Below are 27,471 nucleotides of genomic sequence, written 5' to 3'. Positions count from 1 at the left end.
CATGTTTTGCCCCCCTTCTCAACCGGAGTGTTGTCTAAAATCTTTCTTATCCCTTGTGCAATTCTTTCAATACTTCTGATTGTAGTGTGTTGTGATTTCATAAAGTACCCTCTCATCTTTTCAAGTTCATGTTCAATTCCGTCCATTTACAGTCGAAGTGCTGTGCAGATTATATCATTCTTTTTCCCTCTTTATCTTGTTTTAACCGGAGTGTTGTCGTAATTGATCTCTATCATTCCTTGTACATCTCGTTTCAACCGGAGTTCTTGCATGTAGTTCTTGTCCACTGTAACCCTTTTCTTATGTCTTCCAACCTACAAGGTTGTCGTAATGTTCCTTGTTCCTCTTTGCTAACGGAGTGTTTGCAATCTCATTCACCTCCATTGTATTCTTTCTTTGGAGTTATTCAACCTCTCAAGGTTCATTGGTTTCACTCGTTTGTCAAAGAAGCACGTTTGTTTTACCTCTTCCTCTTCAGTTTTCTCTCCGGTGCCATCCTAGATCTCGAGACGAGATCCTCTCGTAGTAGTGAAGTGTTGTGACGCCCCGAGACCGTTGCGCCAGGTGTCTTCCAGTTATTCGCTGTTGTTGCCTTGTCTTTCGCTTGCATGTTGCATCTTGCCATGTCATCATGTGCATTGCATCATCATGTTTTCAAAACTTGCATTCGTCTGGTCTCGCCGTTCTTTCCCTTGTCCGTTCTGAGCCCAGACACACTTGCATGCGCCCGCGGCACGTCCGAAATAGTATTTTATAAGTGGCTGGAAAATGTTCTCAGAATGGGTTGAAAGTTGGCGTGTGGTCTTATTATAGTGTAGGTAGAACACCTGTCAAATTTCATCGCATTCAGAGTTCATTTGATGCCCTAACGGATAACTATAGCGACAATATAGTCGGTCAAATCGTCGGACCTTTTCGGTCTCCGGAAACTGTCGCCGGGCTCCCTCTCTCTTCTCTCCTGCAGCCCAAGCCCTCCTACATAGCCCATCTATGGCCCAGCTACCCCCCTTCTCCGCTCGGTGCCGCACGATCGAGACCGGAGGGTCTAAAAAACCCTCCTAATCCCCCTAACCCTAAACCTTCCCTATATTTAGACCCCTCCTGCCATTTTGGGAAACCTAGACCCCTCCACCTAACTCCAACGCCTCCACTCTCTACATCGTGCACGAGCACGAGGGAGACGACGCCTCGGCCTCGTGGGCTGCACAGCGCTGGAAGGCCCGGCCCAGTCATTCCCGTCAGCCCACCTTGCTTCTCCTTCGACCGGGCCAAGGCCCACTGGGTGAGGCCACCCTTAGCGCCCCACCTTTTTTTCCTGCTGTTGGGCCAGCTGATTCGGCCCAGAGTCTTTCTTTAGGCTCTGTGATTTGTCTATTATTCCAGGTTTTATCAGTTTTGCTGAAAAGCCCCTCATGTTCATGCATTTAATAACTCTACAATAGTGCATTGGATTTAAACAAACTTTATATGTAAAATGCTTCGAATTTCATCTAGTTCAATAATATCCAACTTTCATCCATGTTAAAAATGTTTACAATGCTGTTTATGTTTATTTTGCCTAATGCAATGCTAAAATGATTTATTTCATAACTTAATAACCGTAGCTCCATTTTAAATAAACTTTATATGTAAATGGGGTAGAAAAATACATAGAGTAACGTGGTAGCACTACTTTGCATTTTTAACAACTCTAAAATATGGTTTAGGGAAGAATAGTACCAAACCTAATATATGCTCATGAGGATTTTTCCAGACTTGTTGCTTGTTGTTCTAGCCTCATTTAAACTTGCCTAGATAGGCAGTTTTGAATTGCTTCACCCCTTGCCATGTTTAAGAACATTTAATATTGTTGGGTTCATAAACGAGAGAGAACTAAATAAGTCATGTGGTGTTTCGTCAATATGTAACTCGTCGCATATTGAGCTCCACTTCATTTGTAGTAGTGTTTGTCCATATTGCCATGTCATGCCTCATTAAACCGGAGATGCACCATACTTGGATGTGCATCATGCCATGTTTATGTGATGGTCGTTTACTATGTTGCTTGCTTCTTTCCGGGTTTCTTCTCTCGTTAGCTTTGGTTTCGTTCTAGAGTTGTGAGGATGCGTTCGACTACGTCCATTTGTGTAACACCCCGGATATGACTTTCCCAATATGTATTCCAACTCTTGCCATTTCCGGCGTTAAGTTATTTTATTTTCTTGGGTTCGGATTTTTATCTCCGTGTGTTGTTATCATTGTCATGCATGTCATATCATGTCATCATGTGCATTGCATTTGCATACGTGTTCATCTCATGCATTCGAGCATTTTCCCCGTTGTCCGTTTTGCATTCCGGTGCTTCGTTCTCCTCCGGTGGTCATTTCTACCTTTGTTTCATGTGTGGGGATTAAACATTTCCAGATTGGACCGAGACTTGCCAAGCGGCCTTGGTTTACTACCGATAGACCGCCTGTCAAGTTTCGTACCATTTGGACTTCGTTTGATACTCCAACGGTTAACCGAGGGACCGAAAAGGCCTCGTGTGTGTTGCAGCCCAACACCTCTCCAAGTTGGCCCAAAACCCACCAAAACCCTCTCCATCATCTAGAGCGTTCGATCAAGATCACGTGGCTGAAAACCGTACCTCATTTGGACTCTCCTACCTCGCTCTATGCCTATATAAAGAACCCCTTCTAAAAATCCCGGATCCCCTCCATCCCTAACCTCAGATCCATCTCCACCCGCCGCCGCCGGACAAAACCTCCACCGACGGACACGCCCGGTCCGCCCCGCCGCTGCCACGTGGCCCTCTCCCGTTGGCCGCCGCCCGGCACCCACTCCGCCGCCGCCGCGGCCCGCGGAAGCCCGCGTCCGGCCCTCCTCCACCGCCTCCCGGGCCGCGCCTCCACCGCGCCCCGTGCCACTCCTCTCCTCCGCGCACCGCCCGAGTCTGTCGGTGCCGCCCTGCCTTGCCTCGTCGCCGGTGGCCGCCCCGCCACTCGACGCCGGCCACCGCGCCGCCTCGCCCGTCGGCCGCCTCGCTGGCCACCGCGCGCCCGGCCGCTGCCGACCCCGCCGACCTCGTCGCCGGCGCCTCCCCGGCCGGCCACTCCGTCCCGGTCTCCTTCCTCTACTCCGGCGAGCTTCCTCCCTCCGGTGAACAGTGATCCCGGCGAACCTCATAAAGCGCGCCCGGCTGGATCTAGATCTGGGATATTTGCCTCGGTTGACTTTTTGCCCCGAAACCCTAATTATCTTGCCATGTTCATCGTATCGTAACTTTGCATCCGTAGCTCCGTTTTGGGCATATAGCATATCAAAATGTTCGTCTCAGAGAGTACATCATTTCATTCCAATGCATCATTTTCATTTGAGTTCATCTTGATGCCCGAAATGCTGTTAGAAGAGGGCTACTTGAGATAATTGTCAGATCTGCTACTCCATTTAGATATTTGTCATTTTTCCCATGATTATTGTGTGCATGATATGCCTATGAGCTCTACATATGTTTTGTTAAAGGTTTTGCCATCTTTCTAGAGGTGCAACCGTGTATTTTTGTGATGTGTGTGGTGACTAGCACAAGCTTGCAAAGTGGGGCACTTGGTAATGCTGATTTCAGGGACTTAGTAATTCCACCAAGTCCTTGACCTGTTTATCTCATATGGCCATATGTTCATGTTGTTTCCTAGTGATCCGTGCCTCTTTTGAGGATGATCAGTAAGGATGTTTTGTTAATTGCAGTGCTCTATCCATCCATGTCTTTGTTTGCAATTATGGAGCATCCTAGCTTGAGTCTATCGAGCTCTACTTTTGCTACTTCGTGAAGCTGGGCAGATTGTCTACTTGTTAGCGATTTTGCCGATGACGTTGTAGTTGATCCGTGCATGCTATGCTATTGTTCTTGCCATGTCTAGCTTGCATTTTATGTATTCTTGATGGGTGTATGCTTAGCTTGCTATGACTTGTTCTGTGGTGAGTGCATCGAGCTCGTAAACATGCCTACTTGATATCTGTTTTTAGCATGCTCCAGTTTTCACTAAGTCTGAGAACTGATTATGTTTTTGCCATGTTCACATGCTTGCAATTGTATTTTCTGATCCCTTTTGGCTCAAGGTCACTAAGGGACTTTTGTTAAGCTCTTTGAGTAGCTCCATGCCATGCTTTACTTTGCCATGTTCAGGTCCTGTAGCATGTAGTTTTGTTGCTCCGAAGAGTGCTACCTGATCTGAAATTTGCAGGCAACTCTGACAAATTTGCAGGCAAGATGATCATACCCTCGAAATCACTACTATCTTTGCTATGCTAGATTGCTCGCTCTTTTGCTATGCCAATGCTACGATGCCTACCACTTGCTTTCAAGCCTCCCAAATTGCCATGTCAAACCTCTAACCCACCATGTCCTAGCAAACCGTTGATTGGCTATGTTACCGCTTTGCTCAGCCCCCCTTATAGCGTTGCTAGTTGCAGGTGAAGATTGGAGGCCGTTCCTTGTTGGAACATTTATTTACTTGTTGGGATATCATTATATTTCCATGTTATCTTAATGCATCTTTATACTTGGTAAAGGGTGGAAGGCTCGGCCTCTTGCCTAGTGTTTTGTTCCACTCTTGCCGCCCTAGTTTCTGTCATATCGGTGTTATGTTCCCGGATTTTGCGTTCCTTACGCGGTTGGGTTATAATGGGATCCCCTTGATAGTTCGCCTTGATTAAAGCTTTTCCAGCAATGCCCAACCTTGGTTTTACCATTTGCGACCTAGCCTTTTTTTCCCTTGGGTTTCCAAAGCCCAAGGGTCATCTTATTTTAGCCCCCCCTGGGCCAGTGCTCCTCTGAGTGTTGGTCCAAACTAGAGTCCTGTGTAGCGCCCCCTCGGGGAAACTCGAGGTTTGGTTTTAGTTGTATGGAGAGCTCATCTGAGTGTGCCCTGAGAACGAGATATGTGCAGCTCCTATCGGGATTTGTCGGCACATTCGGGCGGTGTTGCTGGTCTTGTTTTAACCTGTCGAAGTGTCTTGAAGAACCGAGATACCGAGTCTGATCGGAACGTCTTGGGAGGAGGTCTATTCCTTCGTTGACCATGAGAGCTTGTCATGGGCTAAGTTGGGACTCCCCTGCAGGGTTTTGAACTTTCGAAAGACGTGCCCGCGGTTATGGGCAGATGGGAATTTGTTAATGTCCGGTTGTAGATAACTTGAACCTTAACTTAATTAAAATGAATCAACAGTGTGAGTTTCCGTGATGGTCTCTTCTCGGCGGAGTCCGGGAAGTGAACACGGTGTTGGAGTAATGTTTGCGCAGGTTGCTCTCTAGTGTCTCGCTCGCGCTTTGCCTCCTCTTCTCGCTCTCTTTTGCGAACAGGATAGCCACCATATTTGCTAGTCTCTTGCTGCAGTTCCACATATTTACCTTGCCTTACCTATAAGCTTAAATAGTCTTGATCGCGAGGGTGCGAGATTGCTGAGTCCCTGTGGCTCACAAATTACTATTACACCAGATGCAGGGGCTGATGTTTCCACTCCAGATGACGCGCTTGAGCTCAAGTGGGAGTTCGACGAAGACTCTCAATGATACTATGTTTCCTTTCCTGATGATCAGTAGTGGTGCCCAGTTGGGGGTGATCGGGACCGTGTCGCATGTTGGGTTATCTTTTATTTTGGCGCCGTAGTCGGGCCATGAGTGTTTGGATGATGTAATGTTATTTATGTACCTTGATTGACGTGGTGAGTGTAAGCCAACTATGTTATCTCCCCTTTATTATTTATATTACATGGGATGTTGTGAAGATTGCCTTACTTGCGACATATGCCTTCAATGCGATTATGCCTCTAAGTCGTGCCTCGACACGTGGGAGATATAGTCGCATCGAGGGTGTTACAAGTTGGTAATCAGAGCCTTCCCCAACCTTAGGAGCCCCATTGCTTGATCGTTATTAGCGGCCGAGTTGTGTCTAGAAAAATGTTTTGAGTCATTTAGGAATTATATATCAGAGAGTTTAGGAATTCTTTTTACTTCCTAGTCTCCTCATCGCTCTGGTAAGGCATCCTGACGTAGATTTTTGACTATTCTCTTCTCAAATTTCACAAAAAAAAATTTAGGATCATGCGGGTATCTTGGAATCGTTCCGATGGTTTTATGATGAGAACATTGTCTTGGTGCCTCCTGTCAGGGGTTTTGTGGAAGTGTCCCGGGGAGTTGAGCTCTGAGGTGTTGTCGTCATAATTTTATCGTTGCAATTCTGGAATACCTGAGTTTAGTACGCCGACATCGAAAATCTCTTTTATGCAGTTCGTTGGTGAGATAACCTCGACACCACCCAGTACTGGGCGGGAGTTCGGGAGTATCGCCATAACTTGTATAACGGATGCTTTCCGAAGGTTGAGGTAGATGGTTTCCGAAGTTTTTCTTGGTTATGTGTTGAAGGATGGATACAGCTGGATGTAGGATTTGCTAGAATTAGGTGAGATATTATGATTCCCCTGTATCCCCAACACCTGATTGCATAACCGGAAAGGTTCGGGAGTTTCATAGGTGGGAATTCTAGTAGCTCTAGTTCTTCTTCCACGGATAGTTGGTTTGAGATTGGGATTTCTTACCGATTATTCGTTCTTGATCCATACCTTGTTGATTTATTTCTCTACCTTAATTCTAAGTGGCTTCTCAATTTATGGATATGTGACCATTTCAAGAGGAATGCATTCGTTCATTTTGTTCGGATGTGAAGACTATATGTTTCAATTTTCATTCCGTTGGATTCAGCTTTAATATTTTTCTATCAATGTGCTAATGGATGTCAACCTCTTCAGGATGGCTCCTCCAACGCGCACGACTCCGAATCCTGATCCGCCACCACCTCCACCTCCTCCGGAGGCATGGCAAGCTGTGATGGCCGCAACCAATGCAAACACACAATTGATCATGCAAATTCTTCAAGAGCGCAATCAAGGAAACCAAGGGAACCAAGGCAACAATCAGAATCACTCTGCTACACTCAACCAGTTCCTTACTAACGGGCCAAAGACTTTCAGCAATTGTGTTGAGGCAACCGATGCTGAAGATTGGCTTGTGGATCTATGCAAGCATTTCGAGTGCAGTAACATCAGGCCTGAGGACTTCGTCAAGTTCGCTTCCTTCCAACTCAAAGATCAAGCTGCAGAATGGTTCCCGTAGTACAAGGATTCCAGAGGTGGAAGTGTTATCACTTGGGATGAATTCCGTCAAGATTTCAGAGCTCACCATATTGCCCAGAGCGTGGTTGAAAGCAAGCGTGAGGAATTCCGCAACCTAAAGCAAGGCTCTTTGTCTGTCTATGACTACAACAAGTTGTTTCAGAAGCTCGCCCGCTTTGCCAAGCAGGACGTACCTGATGAGAAGAGCATGATATACCAGTTCAGGGGTGGTCTCAGAGAAGAAATCCAGCTAGCTCTTGTCCTCTTTGAGCCCTTGAGGTACGATGAGTTCTACAACATGGCATTGAAGCAAGAGGCTGCTCAATTGAGGTGTGATGCTTCCAAGAAGCGAGTCAGAGATGTTACTCCTTCTTCCTCTACTCAAGTGGCCAAGCAGCAGAAGTATTGGCTTCCTCCTCCTCCGTTCCGTCAGCCGTATCAGCAGAAGAGCAAAGGTGGCAGTGGATCTTCCCACCCACCCAACCCTGGCTTTCAGAACAAGACTTCGTCTCAAGCTCCAAGATCGAGTGCTCCGTATCACCGTCCGCTTTCAGAGGTCACGTGCAACAAGTGCCAACAGAAGGGTCACTATGCCAACAAGTGTTTCAACCAGAGGCGTCTTCCTCCTCCTCCTCCTGTCAGATCAGCAAGTACAGCTGTGGTCAAGCATAACCCCAAGCACGCCAAGGTCAACTTGATGAATGCAGCTCAGGCAGAGGATTCGTCAGATGTCATCATGGGTAACCTTCCAGTTAACGATATTCCTGCAAAATTTCTTTTTGACACTGGTGCATCGCATTGTTTCATTTCCAAACCTTTTGCATCGAAGTATGAGTGCGACTATCAGTATCTGCAAAATTCTTTGCAAATTGTGTCACCGGGCAAGCAAATGACAGCTAATTTCTGCATCCCGGATATTACTATCACGTTGGGCGACTACAAATTTCTGCTTCTCCTATTGTTCCGGGTGATTCGGATATTGATCTTATTCTCGGAATGGATTGGCTTTCTAAGCACAAGGCGCATCTTGATTGTGCAGCCAGGCAGATTCAATTGACTCATTCGTCTAAGGATGTAATTGTCTTTGCCGCTCGTGATGATACTATCCGTCTGTTTTCTCTCAATGAGAAGGGTGAACTGGATGCTATCTTGCAAATTCCAGTCATTTGAGAATACCAAGACGTCTTTCCAGAAGAGCTTCCAGGAATGCCTCCACACCGGCCAGTTGAATTCGTTATTGATCTTGAGCCCGGCACGGAACTAGTGTGCAAGCGTCCTTACAAGCTAGGACCTGAAGAGTTGAAGGAGCTGAAGAAGCAACTCGATATTCAAGAGAGAATGGGTCTCATCTGGCCTAGTTCTTCTCCGTGGGGTTGTGGTGTTCTTTTTGTGAAGAAGAAGGATGGAACGGACCGACTTTGTGTTGATTACCGTCCATTGAACAAGAAGACCATCAAGAACAAATACCCACTTGCCAACATCAATGAGCTGTTCGAACAACTCAAAGGTGCCCAAGTATTCTCCAAGCTTGATCTCCGTATGGGTTATCATCAGATTCAAATCTGTGAGCAAGATATTCCCAAGATGGCTTTCAGGACAAGCTATGGTTCATATGAATACACTGTCATGTCTTTTGGCCTCGTCAACGCTCCTCCGACTTTCTCTCGCATGATGAACTTCATCTTCAACACCTACACCAATGATTTCGTTTTGTTCTATCTCGACGACATTCTGGTTTTCTCGAAGAACAAGGAAGATCATGCCAAACACTTGCGTTTGGTACTCGATAAGCTCAGAGAACATCAGTTCTACGCCAAGTTCTCCAAGTGTGAATTTTGGCTCGATGAGGTTCTTTATCTTGGTCATATCATCTCTACCAAGGGCATTGCCATGAATCCTGAGAAGGTGTCTGCAATTGTGAATTGGGAACCTCCTCAGAACGTGAAGCAACTCCGTAGCTTCCTCGGTCTCGCAAGCTACTATCGAAGATTCGTTGAAAACTTTTCTAAGATCACGAAGCCTCTCTCAAATCTTCTCTAGAAGCATGTCAAGTACGTTTGGTCTTCGTAGTGTGACATTGCTTTCAACACTTTGAAAGAGAAATTGATAACTGCTCCAGTTCTGACTCCACGTGATGAATCCAAGCCATACGAGGTCTTTTGTGATGCCTCTCTCCAAGGTCTTGGCGCAGTATTGATGCAAGAGAAGAAAGTGTTGCTTATACCTCTCGCTAATTGAAGCCCAATGAGAAGAACTACCCCACTCATGATCTCGAGTTGGCGACAGTTGTGCACGCTCTTTTGACTTGGAGACATCTCTTATTGGGAAGAAAAGTGGACATTTTCAGTGACCACAAGAGTCTCAAGTACATCTTCACTCAGCCTAATCTCAACCTCAGGCAAACTCAATGGGTCAAAATGATTCAAGAGTATAATCCGAGTATCAAGTATACTCCAGGCAAGGCCAATGTGATTGCTGACGCATTGAGCAGGAAGGCATATTGCAACAGCCTGATTCTCAAGCCTTATCAACCCGAGCTTTGTGAAGCTTTCCGCAAACTTAATCTGCAAGTTGTTCCTCAAGGTTTCCTCACCAACCTTCAAGTCTCTCCTACCTTAGAAGACCAGATTCGTCAGGCCCAGCTTCTTGATGCTATGGTGAAAAAGGTGAAGATTGGGATTGCCAAGAGTCAACCCAAGTACAAGTGCTACCGCCTTGACGACAGGGACACTCTCTTCTTCGAGGATCATATTGTTGTGCCCAAAGGTGACCTTCGTAAAGTGATCATGAACGAGGCTCACAATTCTCTCCTCTCCATCCACCCTGGGAGCACAAAGATGTATCAGGACCTCAAGCAGGCTTATTGCTGGACTCGAATGAAGCGAGAGATTGCTCAATTCATGAATGAATGTGATGTCTGTAGAAGAGTGAAGGAAGAACACCAAAGGCCAGCTGGTCTCCTCCAACCTCTTGCCATTCCAGAATGGAAGTTTGACCACATTGAAATGGACTTCGTGACTGGGTTTCCAAAGTCCAAGCGTGGCAGTGATGCTATATTCGTTGTCATCGACAAACTCACCAAAGTGGCTCACTTTCTCCCTATCAAAGAGTCAATCACTGCAGCTCAATTGGCGGAACTCTATACCTCTCGGATTGTCTCTCTCCACGGTATTCCACAGGTGATCTCTTCAGACCGTGGCAGCATCTTTACCTCTAAGTTTTGGGATTCTTTTCAGAAGGCCATGGGCACCAACATCCGCTTCAGCACAACTTTCCATCCTCAAACTAGCGGTCAAGTCGAGCGTGTCAACCAGATTCTTGAAGATATGCTCAGGGCTTGTGTGATCTCCTTCGGTATGAAGTGGGAGGATTGTCTTCCTTATGCTGAATTCTCCTACAGCAACAGTTTTCAAGCAAGTTTGGGCAAGGCCCCATTTGAAATTCTGTATGGCAGGAAGTGCCGTACCCCTCTCAACTGGTCTGAAACCGGTGAACGTCAGCTTTTGGGTAATGACTTAATCACAGAGGCAGAGGAAATGTGCAAAGTCATTCGAGATAACCTCAAAGCAGCCCAATCTCGCCAGAAGAGCTACTATGATAGTAAGCAGCGTGATTTGGCTTTCGAGATCGAAGATCATGTTTACCTCCGCGTCTCTCCTATGAAAGGTACTTGTCGCTTTGGTATCAAAGGGAAGCTTGCCCCCAGATACGTGGGACCTTTCAAGATTGTCAGCAAGAGAGGCGATCTCGCCTATCAACTCGAGCTTCCTTCAAACTTTGCAAATGTTCATGACGTGTTCCATGTCTCTTAGCTTCGAAAGTGCTTCAAGACTCCTGACCGCACCGTCAACTTCAAGGACATTGAGCTCCAAGAAGATCTCTCCTATCGTGAGCACCCAGTTGTTATTCTTGAAGAGACTGAACGCAAGACTCGCAACAAGTCAATCAAATTCCTCAAAGTCAAGTGGTCACACCATTCCGACCGCGAAGCTACCTGGGAACGCGAGGATCACCTCCGTTCTGAATACCCGGCGTTCTTTCAGTCCTAGTTCTCGGGACGAGATCCTTTCGTAGTGGTGGAGTGTTGTAACACCCCGGATATGACTTTCTCAATATGTATTCCAACTCTTGCCGTTTCCGGCGTTAAGTTATTTTATTTTCTCGGGTTCGGGTCTTTATCTCCGTGTGTTGTTATCATTGTCATGCATCTAATATCATGTCATCATGTGCATTGCATTTTCATACATGTTCATCTCATGCATTCGAGCATTTTCCCCGTTGTCCGTTTTGCATTCCGGCGCTTCATTCTCCTCCGGTGGTCATTTCTACCTTTCTTTCGTGTGTGGGGATTAAACATTTCTGGATTGGACCGAGACTTTCCAAGGGGCCTTGGTTTACTACCGGTAGACCGCCTGTCAAGTTTCGTACCATTTGGACTTCGTTTGATACTCCAACGGTTAACCGAGGGACCGAAAAGGCCTCGTGTATGTTGCAGCCCAACACCTCTCCAAGTTGGCCCAAAACCTAGAAAACCCTCTCCATCATCTAGAGCGTTCGATCACGATCGCGTGGCCGAAAACCGCACCTCATTTGGACTCTCCTAGCTCCCTCTATGCCTATATAAAGAACCCCTTCTAAAAATCCCCGATCCCCTCCATCCCTAACCTCAGATCCATCTCCACCCGCCGCCGCCGGACAACACCGCCACCGACGGACACGTCCGGTCCACCCCGCCGCTGCCACGTGGCCCTCTCCCGTTGGCCGCCGCCCGGCGCCCACTCCGCCGCCGCCGCGGCCCGCGGAAGCCCGCGGCTGGCCCTCCTCCACCGCCTCCCGGGCCGCGCCTCCACCGCAACCCCGCGCCGCTCCTCTCCTTCGCGCGCCGCCCAAGTCCGCCGGTGCCGCCCTGCCTTTCCTCGTCGCCGGTGGCCGCCCCTCCACTCGATGCCGGCCGCCGCACCGCCTGACCCGTAGGCCGCCTCGCCGGCCACTGCGCCCGACCGCCGCCGACCCCGCCGACCTCGTCGCCGGCGCCTCCCCGGCCGGCCAATCCATCCCGGTCTCCTTCCTCTACTCCGGCGAGCATCCTCCCTCCGGTGGACAGTGATCCCAGCGAACCTCGTAAAGCGCGCCCGGCTGGATCTAGATCTAGGATATTTGCCTCGGTTGACTTTTTGCCCCGAAACCCTAATTATCTTGCCATGTTCATCGCATCGTAACTTTGCATCCGTAGCTCCGTTTTGGGCACATAGCATATCAAAATGTTCGTCTCAGAGAGTACATCATTTCGTTCCATTGCATCATTTTCATTTGAGTTCATCTTGATGCCCGAAATGCTGTTAGAAGAGGGTTACTTGAGATAATTGTCAGATCTGCTACTCCATTAAGATATTTGTCATTTTTCCCATGATTATTGTGTGCATGATATGCCTATGAGCTCTACATATGTTTTGTTAAGGGTTTTGCTATCTTTCCAGAGGTGCAACCCGTGTATTTTTGTGATGTGTGTGGTGACTAGCACAAGCTTGCAAAGTGGGGCACTTGGTAATGCTGATTTCAGGGACTTAGCAATTCCACTAAGTCCTTGACTTGTTTATCTCATATGGCCATATGTTCATGTTGTTTCCTAATGATCCGTGCCTCTTTTGAGGATGATCAGTAAGGCTGTTTTGTTAATCTTGTAGTGCTCTATCCATCCATGTCTTTGTTTGCAATTATGGAGCACCCTAGCTTGTGTCAATCGAGCTCTACTTTTGCTACTTCGTGAATCTGGGCAGATTGTCTACTTGTTAGCGATTTTGCCGATGACGTTGTAGTTGATCCGTGCATGCTATGCTATTGTTCTTGCCATGTCTAGCTTGCATTTTATGTATTCTTGATGGGTGTATTCTTAGCTTGCCATGACTTGCTCTGTGGTGAGTGCATCGAGCTCGTAAACATGCCTACTTGATATCTGTTTTTAGCATGCTCCAGTTTTCACTAAGTCTGAGAACTGATTATGTTTTTGCCATGTTCACATGCTTGCAATTGTATTTTCTGATCCCTTTTGGCTCAAGGTCACTAAGGGACTTTTGTTAAGCTCTTTGAGTAGCTCCATGCCATGCTTTACTTTGCCATGTTCAGGTCCTGTAGCATGTAGTTTTGTTGCTCCGAAGAGTGCTACCTGATCTGAAATTTGCAGGCAACTCTGACAAATTTGCAGGCAAGATGATCATACCCTCGAAATCACTACTATCTTTGCTATGCTAGATTGCTCGCTCTTTTGCTATGCCAATGCTACGATGCCTACCACTTGCTTTCAAGCCTCCCAAATTGCCATGTCAAACCTCTAACCCACCATGTCCTAGCAAACCGTTGATTGGCTATGTTACCGCTTTGCTCAGCCCCTCTTATAGCGTTGCTAGTTGCAGGTGAAGATTGGAGGCCGTTCCTTGTTGGAACATTTATTTACTTGTTGGGATATCATTATATTTCCATGTTATCTTAATGCATCTTTATACTTGGTAAAGGGTGGAAGGCTCGGCCTCTTGCCTAGTGTTTTGTTCCACTCTTGCCGCCCTAGTTTCTGTCATATCGGTGTTATGTTCCCGGATTTTGCGTTCCTTACGCGGTTGGGTTATAATGGGATCCCCTTGATAGTTCGCCTTGATTAAAGCTTTTCCAGCAATGCCCAACCTTGGTTTTACCATTTGCGACCTAGCCTTTTTTTCCCTTGGGTTTCCGAAGCCCGAGGGTCATCTTATTTTAGCCCCCCTGGGCCAGTGCTCCTCTGAGTGTTGGTCCAAACTAGAGTCCTGTGCAGCACCCCCTCGGGGAAACTCGAGGTTTGGTTTAATTGTATGGAGAGCTCATCTGAGTGTGCCCTGAGAACGAGATATGTGCAGCTCCTATCGGGATTTGTCGGCACATTCGGGCGGTGTTGCTGGTCTTGTTTTAACCTGTCGAAGTGTCTTGAAGAATCGAGATACCGAGTCTGATCGGAACGTCTTGGGAGGAGGTCTATTCCTTCGTTGACCATGAGAGCTTGTCATGGGCTAAGTTGGGACTCCCCTGCAGGGTTTTGAACTTTCGAAAGCCGTGCCCGCGGTTATGGGCAGATGGGAATTTGTTAATGTCCCGTTGTAGATAACTTGAACCTTAACTTAATTAAAATGAATCAACAGTGTGAGTTTCCGTGATGGTCTCTTCTCGGCGTAGTCCGGGAAGTGAACACGGTGTTGGAGTAATGTTTGCGCAGGTTGCTCTCTAGTTTCTCGCTCGCGCTTTGCCTCCTCTTCTCGCTCTCTTTTGCGAACAGGATAGCCACCATATTTGCTAGTCACTTGCTGCAGTTCCACATATTTACCTTGCCTTACCTATAAGCTTAAATAGTCTTGATCGCGAGGGTGCAAGATTGCTGAGTCCCTGTGGCTCACAGATTACTATTACACCAGATGCAGGGCCTGATGTTTCCACTCCAGATGACGCGCTTGAGCTCAAGTGGGAGTTTGACGAAGACTCTCAACGATACTATGTTTCCTTTCCTGATGATCAGTAGTGGTGCCCAGTTGGGGGTGATCAGGACCGTGTCGCATGTTGGGTTATCTTTTATTTTGGCGCCGTAGTCGGGCCATGAGTGTTTGGATGATGTAATGTTATTTATGTACCTTGATTGACGTGGCGACTGTAAGCCAACTATGTTATCCCCCCTTTATTATTTATATTACATGGGATGTTGTGAAGATTGCCATACTTGCGACATATGCCTTCAATGCGATTATGCCTCTAAGTCATGCCTCGACACGTGGGAGATATAGTCGCATCGAGGGTGTTACAGTTTGTCTCCATCATGGACTCGTTCTTCTTCCTTGCGGGATTTCAGGCAAGATGACCATACCCTCGAAATCACTTTTATCTTTGCTTGCTAGTTGTTCGCTCTATCGCTATGTTGCGCTACCTACCACTTGTTATATCATTCCTCCCATATTGCCATGTCAAGCCTCTAACTCACCTTTCCTAGCAAACCGTTGTTTGGCTAAGTTACCGCTTTTGTTTAGCCCCTCTTATAGCGTTGTTAGTTGCAGGTGAAGCTGAAGCTTGTTCCATGTTGGAACATGGATATGTTGGAATATCATAATATCTCTTATTTAATTAATGCATCTATATACTTGGTAAAGGGAGGAAGGCTCGGCCTTATGCCTGGTGTTTTGTTCCACTCTTGCCGCCCTAGTTTCCGTCATACCGGTGTTATGTTCCTTGATTTTGCGTTCCTTACGCGGTTGGGTGTTATGGGAACCCCTTGACAGTTTGCTTTGAATAAAACTCCTCCAGCAAGGCCCAACCTTGGTTTTACATTTGCCTAATAACCTAAGCCTTTTCCCTTGGGTTTCCGGAGCCAAAGGGTCATCTGATTTTAACCCCCCCGGGCCAGTGCTCCTCTGAGTGTTGGTCCAAACTGTCAACCGCCGGTGGCCACAAGGGGAAACTCTGGGCTGGCCCACCGGAAGTTTGGACAATCCGGTGTGCCCTAAGAACGAGATATGTGCAGCTCCTATCGAGATTTGCCGGCACATCCAGGAGGTCTTGCTGGTCTTGTTTTACCATTGTCGAAATGTATTGTAACCGGGATTCCGAGAATGATCGGGTCTTTCCAGGAGAAGGAATATCCTTTGTTGATCGTGAGAGCTTGTGATGGGCTAAGTTGGGACACCCCTGGAGGGTATAACCTTTCGAGAGCCATGCCCGCGGTTATGTGGCCAATGGGAATTTGTTAATGTCCGGTTGTAGAGAACGTGACACTTAAATTAATTAAAATGCTTCAACTGCGTGTGTAGCCATGATGGTCTCTTTCCGGCGGAGTCCGGGAAGTGAACACGGTTCTTGTGTTATGGTTGTGCGTAAGTAGTTCCAGGATCACTTCTTGATCACTTATAGCTTCACGACTGTTGCGTTGCTTCTCTTCTTGCTCTTATTTGCGTATGTCAGCCATCATATTCGCTTAGTGCTTGCTGCAGCTCCACCTCATTACCTTACCCTACCCATAAGCTTAAATAGTCTTGATCTCGCGGGTGGGAGATTGCTGAGTCCTCGTGACTCGCAGATACTTCCAAATAGTTGTAGGTGCCGATGATACTAGTGCAGGTGACTCAACCGAGCTCAAGTGGGAGCTCGATGAAGATCTTGATCGTTGTTTTGTGTCTTTTCCGGTTGATCAGTAGTGGAGCCTAGTTGGGACATTCGGGGATCTAGCATTCGGGGTTGTCTTCTTTTATTTTAGTTCCGTAGTCGGACCTTGATTGTACTCTGGATGATGTATGTTTAACTTGTTATTTGGGTGAAGTGGCGATTGTAAGCCAACTCTTTATCCCTTTCTTATGCAGTACATGGGATTATGTGAAGATTACCACAGTTGTGACTAAACCACCATGCGGTTATGCCTCTAAGTCGTGCCTCGACATGTGGGAGATATAGCCGCATCGTTGGTGTTACACAGATGACATATATGATGTCAAAAGTAGGCACTGCAAGGCAACATATGCATGATATGACTAACATCATCATGCCAAGGTAGAGCAAACAACTTGGGGGGTAAATAGGAGTGGTCAGCTGCTTCTGAATCCACCTCAGAATAGATATCTTCCTCTGGATTACAATCTGGAGAGGGGGGAAGGGTTTGCCATTGAACCTACCATGGAGCGATATCTGCATGACATTGCATTGCCGCGTAAAACTCTACTCTTTTTCTCTACATGTTCAGCATGACTGTGTACAATATGTGACATTCATATGAAAAAATATGGTGAGATTATGTAAGGAGACCATGCAGAAATCTAGAGTGATGGTAACAACAAGTGGATTGATCCAAAAATAATGATAGTAGGCTGATGATTGCTTTAATTTAATAAGAAGACAGATGATGATTGCTTTACTATTTGTTTCCCACCCAAGATGAACAACATAGGCATACCCTAGGTGAACCAGATATTAGACAGAGATACTATTCATTGCTCCCTCGATATGTGCCCCACAACTAATTTAGAACTCTAGTTTGAACATTAATTTGGACCTGACTTGGAGTCTAAGAGGTGAACAGGATGATAAAGTAGCAGATAATTTTATGCAATGCATAACATAAGTAGAAACAAAAGAGTGTGACATCTCTTGTGGACCCGTGTACTCCTCAGGTTCATCTGCTGAGTCGATGATGGTGATGCCATTGCGGTGGGTGCCGGCGGCAGGGAAGGAGATCTGAGATGGCGAAAGACGGTCAGGAGTCGTGATGTCTGGTTTGGTGGATGCTTCCGTCGATGGAGCAACTCAGGTGAGGTGGACGACGTCGCGGCAGGAGCAGGACAAACCACACAATGTTTCCTTCGACACTTACATGTAACTGAAGTAATTTTGTAAGGGCTCATTTGGCTTGCATGATTCTAAAAATGCAGGGATAAGAAAAACAATGGAATAGGATAGGAATGCTCATGGTAAACAGAGCATTTGTAAACACAGGATTTTTGTCAACTTGGGTGTTTGGTTCATAGAAATTGGAAGAGTAGAGGAATGCAAAGAAACATGGCCAAAATAAAGTGAAACCATATGAAAGCGTGTACAGTTAGAATGTTATTCTGCCACTAATGCATTTGGTGTTGTTTTCATGCGTAGGATTTCGAAAAGTAGGTCCAGGTGGATGGTTTGCTCCATTCCTTTCAACAAAATGCATGAATAATTGAATAGTAGAGTGCCATAGGAAAATTTCCTATTGCTGTATTTTTCCGTTGAACCAAGATAGCCCTAATGGATCGACATGAAAGTAGAGTAATAAGTGATGCAACAAGTGTACAACCTCTTTGCCATAGCCATGTCGACCTCAGCATCATTGGGTTGGTCGCTGAAGAAGTTGAGGCAGAGGTGGCTGTCGGAGGTGTGGAGAAAGATCTGGGGAATCTCTAGACGGTGTCCAGGGCACTTCTCTGTTGTGATGGATCGTTCCATCGTTGGAGAAGCTCCGGTGAGCCATAAGACGTCGAGGCTCAAGCAGCACAAGATAGACATCATTAATCTCAAGTAGGATTCTAATAGCATCTCTAATAGATGATGTATAATACATTACCAAAAAGTGATAGATGTAAAATTTACATCACCAAAAACCACCTGGCTACAACAGATGAGGTAAAAACTGTTGACTCTGAACTTAATTGTCGAAACTAAAATTTACTGTGGAATCTAAATGTTACTGTCGAAACTGAACGCACTGGTAGCAGAGAGTCACTTCACATGTAGTTTAGGGAGGGCCTACAATCCATCTTCAACCTGCAACCCCTGAGCCGCCAGTCACCACCGGCCGAACCGCTGGCCCCCGCGCCGCCTTGCTGCCTCGCCACCCCGAAACAACTCCCCACCGCTTGTCCGCCGCCGCCTTGCCGCCCCGAAACAACTCCCCACCGCCGGTCCGCCGCCACCCCGGCCAGCCCTCTAGCCCCCCCGCCAAGCTTTTTCTTTGGCAATCCCCACGCCACTACCCCCACCATCGGCGCCCACCGCCCCCACCATGACCCCTAAGATAGATAGTGGGGTACCTCTCCGTCGATCCCCCCACCCCCTGAAAATTGACTGACCCAAAAGTCGATTCAGTCGACTGAAGTGTACCTCAATTAGAGCAGAGAAGAAGCACGAGCGAGGGGAAGAGTGCTACGTCTTGAGCTTGTGTTGGTTTTCCCCGAAGAGGAAGGGATGATGCAGCAGAGTAGCGTAAGTATTTCCCTCAGTTTTTGAGAACCAAGGTATCAATCTAGTAGGAGGCCACGCTCAAGTCCCTCGTACCTGCACAAAACGATAGCTACTCGCAACCAACGCGATTAGGGGTTGTCAATCCTTTCAGGTCACTTACGAGAGTGAGATCTGATAGATATAATATTTTTGGTATTTTTGATATAACGATGCAAAGTAAAAAGTAAAGGCAAAGTAAAAAACCAAAATAGGATTAAAGTGATGGAGATTGATATGATGAGAATAGACCCGGGGGCCATAGGTTTCACTAGTGGCTTCTCTTAAGAGCATAAGTATTCTACGGTGGGTGAACAAATTATTGTTGAGCAATTGACATAATTGAGCATAGTTATGAGAATATCTAGGCATGATCATGTATATAGGCATCACGTCCGTGACAAGTAGACTCAAACGATTCTGCATCTACTACTATTACTCCACTCATCGACCGCTATCCAGCATGCATCTAGAGTATTAAGTTAAAAACAGAGTAACGCCTTAAGCAAGATGACATGATGTAGAGAGATAAATTCATGCAATATGAAATAAACCCCATCTTGTTATCCTCGATGGCAACGATGCAATACGTGCCTTGCTGCCCCTTCTGTCACTGGGAAAAGGACACCGCAAGATCGAACCCAAAGCTAAGCACTTCTCCCATGGCAAGAACTACCAATCTAGTTGGCCAAACCAAACGGATAATTCGAAGAGACTTACAAAGATAACAAAACATACATAAAAGAATTCAGAGAAGATTCAAATATTATTCATAGATAGATTTGATCATAAACCCACAATTCATCGGTCTCAACAAACACACCGCAAAAAGAAGATTACATCGAATAGATCTCCACAAGAGAGGGGGAGAACTTTGTATTGAGATTCAAAGAGAGAGAAGAAGCCATCTAGCTACTAACTATGGACCCGAAGGTCTGAGGTAAACTACTCACACTTCATCGGAGGGGCTAGGATGATGTAGAAGCCCTCCGTGATGACGGGCCTCTTCCGGCGGAGCTCCGGAACAGGCCCCAAGATGGGATCTCGTGGATACAGAAAGTTGCGGCGGTGGAATTAGGTTTTTGGCTCCTGTTCTGATTGTTTGGGGGTACATAGGTATATATAGGAGGAAGGAGTACGTCGGTGGAGCACCGAGGGGCCCACGAAATAGGGGCGCGCCCTAGGGGGGCACCCTCGTGACCTCCTCTTTGACTCCCTGGAGTAGGGTCCAAGTCTCCTGGATCACGTTCGGTGAGAAAATCACGTTCCCGAAGATTTTATTCCGTTTGGACTCCGTTTGATACTCTGTTTCTCCGAAACACTGAAATTGGCAAAAAAACATCAATTCTGGGCTGGGCCTCCGGTGAATAGGTTAGTCCCAAAAATAATATAAAAGTGGAAAATAAAGCCCAATATAGTCCAAAACAGTAGATAATATAGCATGGAGCAATCAAAAATTATAGATACGTTGGAGACGTATCAGGCATCCCTAAGCTTAATTCCTGCTCGTCCTCGAGTAGGTAAATGATAAAAAGAGAATTTTTGATGCGGAGTGCTACTTGGCATAATTTCAATGCAAATCTTATTAATTGTGGTATGAATATTCAGATTAGAAAGATTCAAGACAAAAGTTTATATTGACATAAAAATAATAATACTTCAATCATACTAACAAAGCAATTATGTCTTCTCAAAATAACATGGCCAAAGAAAGTTATCCCTACAAAATCATATAGTCTGGCTATGCTCCATCTTCACCACAAAAAGTATTTAAATCATGCACAACCCTGATGACAAGCCAAGCAATTGTTTCATACTCTAACTTTTTCAAAACTTTTTCAATTTTCACGCAATACATGAGCGTGAGCCATGGATATAGCACTATAGGTGGAATAGAATGGTGGTTGTGGAGAAGACAAAAAGGAGAAGATAGTCTCACATCAACTAGGTGTATCAACGGGCTATGGAGATGCCCATCAATAGATATCAATGTGAGTGAGTAGGGATTGCCATGCAACGGATGCACTAGAGCTATAAATGTATGAAACTAGTGGGTGTGCATCCAACTTGCTTGCTCACGAAGACCTAGGGTAATTTGAGGAAGCCCATCATTGGAATATACAAGCCAAGTTCTATAATGTAAAATTCCCACTAGTATTTGAAAGTGACAACATATGAGACTCTCTATATGAAGAACATGGTGCTACTTTGAAGCACAATATATGAGACTCGCTATATCATGGTGCTACTTTGAAGCACAAGTGTGGAAAAAAATATAGTAGCATTGCCCGTTTTTATTTATTTTCTTTTTTTGGGGCCTTCTTGTTTTTCTTTGGCCTTTCTCTCTCTTTTTTTGGGATAATTCTCTATTGAATGATGATCATCACACTTTTATTTATTTACAACTCAATGATTACAATTCGATTCTAAAACAAAGTATGACTCTATATGGATGCCTCCGGCGGTGTACCGGGATATGCAATGAATCAAGAGTGACAAGTATGAGAAAATTATGAATGGTGGCTTTGCCAGAAATACTATGTCAACTACATGATCATGCTAAGCAATATGACAATGATGAATGTGTCATGATGAACTAGATGGTGGAAAGTTGCATGGCAATATATCTCAGAATGGCTATGGAAATGCCATAATAGGTAGGTATGGTGGTTGTTTTGAGGAAGGTATATGGTAGGTGTATGATACCGGCGAAAGGTGCGCGGTATTAAAGAGGCTAGAAAAGGTGGAAGGGTGAGAGTGCGTATGATCCATGGACTCAACATTAGTCATAAAGAACTCATATACATATTGCAAAAATCTAGAAGTTATCAAAGCAAAGTACTACACGCATGCTCCTAGGGGGATAGATTGGTAGGAAAAGACCATCGCTCGTCCCCGACCGCCACTCATAAGGAAGACAATCAATAAATAAATAATGCTCCGACTTCATCACATAACGGTTCACCATACGTGCATGCTACGGGAATCACAAACTTCAACATAAGTATTCTTTAAATTCACAACTACTCAACTAGCATGACTTTAATATTATCTCCTCCATATCTCAACACAATTATCATGCTTCAATCTTTTCTTAGTATTCAACACACTCAAATGAAAGTTTCACAAATCTTGAATACCAAGCATATTATTATTAAGCAAATTACCACGCTATTTAGACTCCCAAAATATTTTAAGTGAAGCATGAGAGATCAATAGTTTATTTAAAACAAATCCACCACTGTGCTCTAAAAGATCTAAGTGAAGCACATAGAGCAAAATTATAATGCTCAAAAGATATAAGTGAAGCATATAGAGCAAAACTACTTAGCTCAAAAGATATAAGTGAAGCACATAGAGCAAAACTACTTAGCTCAAAAGATATAAGTGAAGCACATAGAGTATTCTATCAAATTTTAATTCATGTATGGCTCTCTCAAAGGGTGTGTACAGCAAGGATGATTGTGGTATACTAAAAAAAAGACACAAATAATACAAGACGCTCCAAGCAAAGCACCTATCATGTTGGTGAATAAAAATATAGCTCCAAGTAAATTACCGATGGAAGTGGACGAAAAGAGGGGATGCCTTCCGGGGCATCCCCAAGCTTTGACTTTTTGGTGTCCTTGGATTATATTGGGGGTTCCATGGGAATCCCCAATCTTAGGCTCTTGCCACTCCTTGTTCCATAATCCATCAAAAGAATTCACCCAAAACTTGAAAATTTCACAACACAAAACTCAAAATAGAAAACTCGTGAGCTCCGTTAGCGAAAGAAAACAAAAGACCACTTCAAGGTACTGTAATGAACTCATTCTTTATTTATATTGGTGTTAAACCTACTGTATTCCAACTTCTGGATTATAAACTATTTTACTAACCATAGATTCATCAAAATAAGCAAACAACACACGAAAAACAGAATCTGTCAAAAACAGAACAGTCTGTAGTAATCTGTAGCTAGCGCAAGATCTGGAACCCCAAAAATTCTAAAATAAATTGCTGGACGTGAGGCATTTATCTATTAATCATCTGCAAAAAGAATTAACTAAATAAAACTCTTCAAATAAAAATAGCAGCAGTTCTCGTGAGCGCTAAAGTTTCTGTTTTTTACAGCAAGTTCAACAAGACTTTCCCCAAGTCTTCCCAACGGTTCTACTTGGCACAAACGCTAATTAAACACAAAAAAAACAACCAAAACAGAGGCTAGATAATTTATTTATTACTAAACAGGAGCAAAAAGCAAGGAATAAAAATAAAATTGGGTTGCCACCCAACAAGCGCTATCGTTTAACGCCCCTAGCTAGGCATAAAAGCGAGGATAGATCTAGGTATTGCCATCTTTGGTAGGCAATCCATAAGTGGCTCTCATGATAGTTTCATATGGTAATTTTATTTTATTTCTTGGAAAGTGTTCCATGCCCTTTTTAATGGAAATTGAAATCTAATATTCCCTTCCTTCATATCAATAATCGCACCAACTGTTCTAAGGAAAGGTCTACCAAGAATAATAGGGCAAGAAGGATTGCAATCTATATCAAGAACAATGAAATCTACGGGCACATAATTCCTATTTGCAACAATAAGAACATCATTAATTCTTCCCATAGGTTTCTTAATAGTGGAATCCGCAAGATGCAATTTTAGAGAGCAATCATCAAAATTGCGGAAATCTAGTAAATCACACAAAGTTTTGGGGATAGTGGAGACACTAGCACCCAAATCACACAAAGCATAAAACTCATGATCTTTAATTTTAATTTTAATAGTTGTTTCCCACTCATCATAGAGTTTTCTAGGGATAGAAACTTTCAACTCAAGTTTTTCTTCATAAGATTGCATCAAGGCATCAACAATATGTTCGGTGAAGGCTTTATTTCGACTATAAGCATGTGGAGAATTTAGCACGGATTGCAACAAGGAAATATAATCAATTAAAGAGCAACTTTCATAATTAAATTCCTTGAAATCCAATATAGTGGGTTTAGCAACTTCTAGATTTTTATTTCTTTCACTCCCACTTTCATCAATTTCATCATTAAGATCTAAATACTCCGAATTTTTAGAACACCTTCTAGATAAAGGAAGATAATATTCAGTTTCATCAAGATTCATATTGCAAAACAAATATTTAATAGGAGACACATCAATAACTTTTAGATATTGATCTTGATTTTCATAGGAATTGGAAGAACACGCTTTAATAAAGGCATCTTTGGAAGCACGCATCCTAGCGGTTCTTTCCTTACACTCATCAATTGAAATTCTCATGGCTTTGAGAGACTCATTGATATCATGCTTAGGTGGAATAGATCTAAGTTTCAAAGAATCAACATCAAGAGCAATTCTATCAACGTTCCTACCAAATCATCAATCTTAAGCAATTTTTCTTCAACCATAGCATTAAAATTCTTTTGCGAAGAAATAAATTCTTTAATATTAGATTCAAAATCAGAGGACATATTATTATAATTTCAAGAGTTATTGTAGGAATTCCCATAATTATTAGAAGCATTACTAGGATATGGCCTACGATTAAAATTCCCTCTATAAGCGTTGCTACCAAAATTATTCCTATGAACAAAGTTCACATCCATAGATTCATTGTTATTCTCAATCAAAGTAGACAAAGGCATATCATTAGGATCAGAAGAAACACTCTTAGTAGCAAATAATTTCATAAGTTCATCCGTCTTTCCACTCAACACATTAATTTCTTCTATCGCATGCACTTTTTTACTAGAAGATCTTTCAGTGTGTGATAGAGGCAAAGGTGTCCCGATGTTTCGATGAGATGGTGGCTATCGTTTTCTGTGGGAGTCGACCTTGACGATCCGACTACGAACGTGCGAGACGTCGCGCCTTAGCAATCGCTAAACCAACTTCCGAGGGGTTATTGACCACGCCGGAGCACGATCAACCTGACCACGAGGGCCTGTTTCCTGCGAGCAAACGAAGAACAAGCAAGAAACTGAGATTGCAATCTGGATATTGCGAATATAAGATGAAAGATTTATTGATCAAGGTGGGGTTCTGTGACGTCTTGGTCTGGTCGTTGGACACAAACGAAGTACGCGAAGTTGCAGCTATGGCAAACTTTTAATCTAAACAAAACCCAAAGTCTAAACGACGCCCGAAGGGCTGTATATATGGAGGAAGAGAGGGGAATTTCGTGGCCCTTGAGGGTGGGGTCCGAAACCAACCCTAACTCTTGTTTCCCCACACATACGGACTCTAAAAATAGCCTATACTTAAGTATTTCGAAATTACATGGGCCTGGCCCATTAATAAGGTGACGCAGCACCTAGAATAGCCTATGGACGAATATTATGAAGTGGCATCTTGTATATTTCGTCCATGGCTTCATGCACTCCTTATGGCGGCTTCAAAGTCCTGAAATCATCACTTGTAACTCCGTTCTTGATCCCCTTGTGCATGCCATCAACTTCATGCGTGTTCTTGCTCCAATGTTCATCCTTCTCCAAGCTAGGCCCTTCATTTGAAAGCAAAACAAATGTATCCAATTTAGGCGGCATCATAATCTCATGAACATTAGAATCATTACCAAGAAACGAAAGTACCTGGTAATTTAATTGGCGTGCGCGAGCTCTAGTAATTGGTCCAGTATATGTAACAGTAGGGGCTGTGGGTGTAACAATGGTATTGATGTCCTCATCATCCTCCCCTTCTTGAAATGAAGTCGTCCTCGACGGAAGCTCATCTTCCTCACCCAAATAAGGCTTCAAATCTGCAATATTAAAAGTGGGACTAACCCCAAAATCTGCAGGTAGCTCAAGTTTATATGCATTATCATTTATTTTCTCTAAAACCTTAAAAGGACCATCAGCACGTGGCATTAGCTTTGATTTGCGCAGATTAGGAAATCTATCTTTACGCAAATGTAACCAAACAAGATCTCCAGGTGCAAACACAACATGTTTTCTACCCTTATCTCCAGCAAGTTTATATTTAGCATTCATACGCTCAGTGTTTTCCTAAGTTAACTCATGCATTTTTAAAATCAATTCAGAACGTTCTTTAGCATCAAAATTAACCTTCTCCGAAGATGGAAGAGGCAACAAATCAATAGGTGCACGAGGTAGGAAACCATACACAATTTCAAAAGGGCACATCTTAGTAGTAGAATGCAATGAACGATTATAAGCAAATTCAATATGAGGCAAGCATTCTTCCACATTTTCTTGTTATTCTTCAAAACAGCCCTAAGCATAGTAGACAATGTTCTATTGACTACTTCGGTTTGTCCATCAGTTTGGGGGTGACAAGTAGTACTAAAAAGCAGCTTAGTCCCCAACTTAGCCCATAAACATCTCCAAAAGTGGCTAAGAAATTTAGTATCACGATCTGAAACAATAGTATTTGGCACACCATGTAAGCGAATAATTTCACGAAAGAACAAATCAGCAACATTAACAGCATCATCGCTTTTATGACATGGTATAAAGTGTGCCATTTTCGAGAACCTATCCACGACAACAAATATGCTATCCCTCCCCTTCTTTGTTCTAGGTAAACCTAAAACAAAGTCCATAGATATATCCTCCCAAGGAACACTAGGTATAGGCAAAGGCATATATAAACCATGAGGATTGAGTCGTGACTTAGCTCTTTGACATGTAGTGCAGCGAGCAACAAAACGCTCAACATCCCGTCTCATCTTTGGCCAAAAGAAATGTGTAGCAAGTATATCCTCCGTCTTCTTGACGCCAAAGTGTCCCATTAATCCTCCTCCATGCGCCTCCTGCAACAACAAAAGACGAACGGAGCTAGCTGGAATGCATAGCTTGTTAGCACGAAACACAAATCCATCGTTAAGAATGAACTTGTTCCAAGTTCTCCCTTCCTTACAATTCTGCAATACATCTTTAAATTCAGCATCATTAACATATTGATCCTTGATGGTCTCCAAACCAAATATTTTAAAGTCAAGTTGTGAAAGCATAGTATAACGACGAGACAAGGCATCAGCAATAACATTTTCTTTACCCTTCTTGTGTTTAATCACATAAGGGAAAGTCTCAATGAATTCAACCCATTTAGCATGTCGACGGTTCAGTTTTGCTTGACTTTTAATGTGTTTCAAAGATTCATGATCAGAATGTATAACAAATTCCTTCGGCCATAAATAATGTTGCCATGTTTCTAAGGTCCGAACAAGAGCATATAATTCTTTATCATAAGTAGAATAGTTCAGACTAGGCCCACTCAATTTTTCAGAAAAGTATGCAACAGGTTTTCCATCTTGTAATAACACACCTCCTAATCCAATTCCACTAGCATCACATTCAAGCTCAAAAGTCCTATTGAAATTAGGAAGTTGGAGTAAAGGAGCATGTGTCAACTTATCTTTCAATACCGTGAAGGCTTCTTCCTGTGCGGTACCCCAAACAAAAGGTACATCCTTCTTTGTAAGCTCGTTGAGAGGTGCAGCAATGGTGCTGAAATCTCTCACAAAACGCCTATAAAAACCAGCGAGGCCAAGGAAACTCCTCACTTGTGTGACCGTTTTGGGCTGCGGCCAACTCTCAATAGCTTCAATCTTGGCTTTATCAACTTCAATTCCCT

The sequence above is a fragment of the Triticum urartu genome, chromosome 3A (assembly GCF_056163025.1).
Source record: "Triticum urartu cultivar PI428250 chromosome 3A, HENAU_Tu73, whole genome shotgun sequence".
In the NCBI taxonomy this organism is placed as follows: domain Eukaryota; kingdom Viridiplantae; phylum Streptophyta; class Magnoliopsida; order Poales; family Poaceae; genus Triticum; species Triticum urartu.
This window is presented reverse-complemented; position numbering follows the sequence as displayed.